Source organism: Oncorhynchus gorbuscha, linkage group LG14, assembly GCF_021184085.1.
Source record: "Oncorhynchus gorbuscha isolate QuinsamMale2020 ecotype Even-year linkage group LG14, OgorEven_v1.0, whole genome shotgun sequence".
In the NCBI taxonomy this organism is placed as follows: Eukaryota; Metazoa; Chordata; class Actinopteri; order Salmoniformes; family Salmonidae; genus Oncorhynchus; species Oncorhynchus gorbuscha.
Window position 1 is genome coordinate 2,341,656 of NC_060186.1, and position 5,000 is coordinate 2,346,655.

General features: G+C 51.2%; 1 protein-coding gene across 1 annotated transcript in view; it reads right to left on the reverse strand.

Annotated features, from left to right (window-relative positions):
- The window catches only part of LOC123995639 (rho guanine nucleotide exchange factor 39-like), a 91,795-nt gene that overhangs the window by 18,515 nt on the left and 68,280 nt on the right, over positions 1–5,000 (reverse strand). The gene's annotated exons all lie outside the window — the stretch shown is intronic.

The following is a 5,000-nucleotide window of genomic DNA, read 5'->3' on the forward strand; positions in this document are numbered from 1 at the left end:
GTAGAGGAGACAGATGGATGGTCTCTCTGTATATGAGGAGACAGATGGATGGTCTCTCTGTATATGAGGGTAGAGGAGACAGATGGATGGTCTCTCTGTATATGAGGGTAGAGGAGACAGATGGATGGTCTCTGTCTGTGATAGAGGAGACAGATGGATGGTCTCTCTGTATATGAGGAGACAGATGGATGGTCTCTCTGTATATGAGGGTAGAGGAGACAGATGGATGGTCTCTCTGTATGGATGGGTATAGAGGAGACAGATGGATGGTCTCTCTGTATATGAGGAGACAGATGGATGGTCTCTCTGTATATGAGGGTAGAGGAGACAGATGGATGGTCTCTCTGTATACAGTGGGGCAAAAAAGTATTTATTCAGCCACCAATTGTGCAAGTTCTCCCACTTAAAAAGATGAGGTCTGTCATTTTCATCATTGGTACACTTCAACTATGACAGACAAAATGAGTGGAATTTTTTTCTCTCCAGAAAATCACATTGTAGGATTTTTTATTTTATTTATTTGCAGGGGGAGGAGAGGCAGACTGGGAGAGGAAGAGAGAGAGAGGAGATAGTTAGACAGGGGGAAGGAGAGGGAGGGAGGAAGGGAGAGAGTGAGGGGATAGTTAGACAGGGGGAAGGGAGAGAGTGAAGAGATAGACAGGGAGAGAAAGGGAGGAAGGGAGAGAGTGAGGGGATAGTTAGACAGGAGAGAAAGGAGGAAGGGAGAGTGAGGGGATAGTTAGACAGGGGGAGGAAGAGAGAGAGTGAGGGGATAGTTAGACAGGGGGAGGAAGAGAGAGAGTGAGAGGATAGTTAGACAGGGAGAAGGAGAGGCAGACTGGGAGAGGAAGAGAGAGAGTGAGAGGATAGTTAGACAGGGAGAAGGAGAGGCAGACTGGGAGAGGAAGAGAGAGAGTGAGAGGATAGTTAGACAGGGAGAAGGAGAGGCAGACTGGGAGAGGAAGAGAGAGAGTGAGGGGATAGTTAGACAGGGAGAGGAAGGGAGAGAGTGAGGGGATAGTTAGACAGGGAGAAGGAGAGGCAGACTGGGAGAGGAAGAGAGAGAGTGAGGGGATAGTTAGACAGGGAGGAAGGAGAGAGTGAGGGGAGTTAGACAGGGAGGGAGAGGCAGACTGGGAGAGGAAGAGAGAGAGGAGACTGGGAGAGGAAGAGAGAGAGAGAGAGGGGAGTTAGACAGGGAGAAGGAGAGGCAGACTGGGAGAGGAGAGAGAAGAGTGAGGGATAGTTAGACAGGGAGAGGAAGGAGAGAGTGAGGGGATAGTTAGACAGGGGGAGGGAGAGGCAGACTGGGAGAGGAAGAGAGAGAGTGAGGGGATAGTTGGACGGGGGGAAGGAGAGGGAGAGGAAGGGAGGAAGGGAGAGTGAGGAGATAGTTAGACAGGGAGAGAAAGGGAGGAAGAGAGAGAGTGAGGGGAGTTAGACAGGGAGAAGGAGAGGCAGACTGGGAGAGGAAGAGAGAGAGTGAGGGGATAGTTGGACGGGGGGGAAGGAGAGGGAGAGGAAGGGAGGAAGGGAGAGAGTGAGGAGATAGTTAGACAGGGAGAGAAAGGGAGGAAGAGAGAGAGTGAGGGGATAGTTAGACAGGGAGAGAAAGGGAGGAAGAGAGAGAGTGAGGGGAGTTAGACAGGGAGAAGGAGAGGCAGACTGGGAGAGGAAGAGAGAGAGTGAGGGGATAGTTGGACAGGGGGAGGGAGAGGCAGACTGGGAGAGGAAGGGAGAGAGTGAGGGGATAGTTGGATGGGGGAAGGAGAGGCAGACTGGGAGAGGAAGGGAGAGAGTGAGGGGATAGTTGGACGGGGGGAAGGAGAGGGAGAGGAAGGGAGGAAGGGAGAGAGTGAGGAGATAGTTAGACAGGGAGAGAAAGGGAGGAAGAGAGAGAGTGAGGGGAGTTAGACAGGGAGAAGGAGAGGCAGACTGGGAGAGGAAGAGAGAGTGAGGGGATAGTTGGACGGGGGGAAGGAGAGGGAGAGGAAGGGAGGAAGGGAGAGAGTGAGGAGATAGTTAGACAGGGAGAGAAAGGGAGGAAGAGAGAGAGTGAGGGGATAGTTAGACAGGGAGAGAAAGGGAGGAAGAGAGAGAGTGAGGGGAGTTAGACAGGGAGAAGGAGAGGCAGACTGGGAGAGGAAGAGAGAGAGTGAGGGGATAGTTGGACGGGGGGAAGGAGAGGGAGAGGAAGGGAGGAAGGGAGAGAGTGAGGAGATAGTTAGACAGGGAGAGAAAGGGAGGAAGAGAGAGAGTGAGGGGATAGTTAGACAGGGAGAGAAAGGTAAAAAAGTAGTGCACTACCCCTATAGATCCTGGTCCAAAGTAGTGCACTACATAGGGAATAGGGTGCTGTTTGGGACCCAGACGTAGAGTAAGGGCCCGGGCCAAGCCCAGGATCAATAATGTGTCTTTTATGAGAAATTACCCATAATGCTATTGAGCGTACAGCGTTCAGGCCTCCGCGGGGATAACAAGCTAATGAAATGCCATTTGTGGCGTTAGATAATGCTGAGTGGTTAGTGGGCCCGGCAGAGGAGTCGGCCGACGTACGGGAGGCCTGGAGGAGAGACAGGAAACGACTTGAGGAAGATGTATTTACTGGGGACGGAGGAGAAGAAGAGATCCGTCCTGAGGAAGTGACGGATATAATCAGAGAGATAGAGAGAGAGAGAGAGAACAGAGAACGAGAGAGAAAACGAGAGAGAGGAGAGAGAAAACGAGAGAGAGAGAGAGAGAGAGAGAGAGAGAGAGAGAGAGAGAGAGAGAGAGAGAGGAGAGAGAGAGAGAGAGGAGAGAAAACGAGAGAGAGAGAGAGAGAGAGAAAACGAGAGAGAGAGAGAGGGAGAAAACGAGAGAGAGAGAGAGGAGAGAAAGCGAGAGAGAGAGAGGAGAGAAAGCGAGAGAGAGAGAGGAGAGAAAGCGAGAGAGAGAGAGGAGAGAAAGCGAGAGAGAGAGAGGACAGAAAGCGAGAGAGAGAGAGGACAGAAAGCGAGAGAGAGAGAGGACAGAAAGCGAGAGAGAGGAGAGAAACGAGAGAGAGGAGAGAGAACGAGAGAGAGGAGAGAGAACGAGAGAGAGGAGAGAGAACGAGAGAGAGGAGAGAGAACGAGAGAGAGGAGAGAGAACGAGAGAGAGGAGAGAGAACGAGAGAGAGGAGAGAGAACGAGAGAGAGGAGAGAGAACGAGAGAGAGGAGAGAGAACGAGAGAGAGGAGAGAGAACGAGAGAGAGGAGAGAGAACGAGAGAGAGGAGAGAGAACGAGAGAGAGGAGAGAGAGGAGAGAGAACGAGAGAGAGGAGAGAGAACGAGAGAGAGGAGAGAGAACGAGAGAGAGGAGAGAGAACGAGAGAGAGGAGAGAGAACGAGAGAGAGGAGAGAGAACGAGAGAGAGGAGAGAGAACGAGAGAGAGGAGAGAGAACGAGAGAGAGGAGAGAGAACGAGAGAGAGGAGAGAGAACGATATAGTGAGAGAGAGAAAGGGAGGGATGGAGGGAGAGAGAGAAAGAGAGGGATGGAAAGAGCAGGATGGAGGGAGAGAGAGAAAGAGAGGGATGAAGGGAGAGAGAGAAAGAGAGGGATGAAGGGAGAGAGAGAAAGAGAGGGATGGAGGGAGAGAGAGAAAGAGAGGGATGGAGGGAGAGAGAGAAAGAGAGGGATGGAGGGAGAGAGAGAAAGAGAGGGATGGAGGGAGAGAGAGAAAGAGAGGGATGGAAAGAGCAGTATGGAGGGAGAGAGAGAAAGAGAGGGATGGAAAGAGCAGTATGGAGGGAGAGAGAGAAAGAGAGGGATGGAAAGAGCAGTATGGAGGGAGAGAGAGAAAGAGAGGGATGGAAAGAGCAGTATGAAGGGAGAGAGAGAAAGAGAGGGATGGAAAGAGCAGTATGGAGGGAGAGAGAGAAAGAGAGGGATGAAGGGAGAGACTATACAGGGAACAGACATCACCCTCGGTTCTCTGGTCATTAGTACTGCACTATACAGGGAACAGACACCACCCTCGGTTCTCTGGTCATTAGTACTGCACTATACCACCCTCGGTTTTTCTGGTCATTAGGAACAGACACCACCCTCGGTTCTCTGGTCATTAGTACTGCACTATACAGGGAACAGGCATCACCCTCGGTTCTCTGGTCATTAGTACTGCACTATACAGGGAACAGGCATCACCCTCGGTTCTCTGGTCATTAGTACTGCACTATACAGGGAACAGACACCACCCTCGGTTTTCTGGTCATTAGTACTGCACTATACAGGGAACAGACACCACCCTCGGTTCTCTGGTCATTAGTACTGCACTATACAGGGAACAGGCATCACCCTCGGTTCTCTGGTCATTAGTACTGCACTATATGGGGGCAGCAGGGTAGCCTAGTGGTTAGAGCGTTGGACTAGTAACCGGAAGGTTGCAAGTTCGAATCCCCGAGCTGACAAGGTACAAATCTGTCGTTCTGCCCCTGAACAGGCAGTTAACCCACTGTTCCTAGAGAGAGAGACGCCAGGACAGCGGAGTCAATCACCACCTTCCGGAGACACCTGATACCCCACCTCTTTAAGGAATACCTAGGATAGGATAAGTAATCCTTCTCACCCCCCCCCCCCTTTAAGATTTAGATGCACTATTGTAAAGTGACTGTTCTACTGGATGTCATAAGGTGAATGCACCAATTTGTAAGTCGCTCTGGATAAGAGCGTCTGCTAAATGACTTAAATGTAAATGTAATGTAAATGGAAAGAGCAGTATGGAGGGAGAAAGAGAGGGATGGAGGGAGAGAGAGAAAGAGAGGGATGGAGGGAGAGAGAGAAAGAGACAGAAAGAGCAGTATGGAGGGAGAGAGAGAAAGAGAGGGATGGAGGGAGAGAGAGAAAGAGAGGGATGGAAAGAGCAGTATGGAGGGAGAGAGAGAAAGAGAGGGATGGAGGGAGAGAGAGAGAAAGAGGATGAGGGAGAGAGAGAAAGAGACAGAGCAGTATGGAGGGAGAGACAGAGAAAGAGCAGT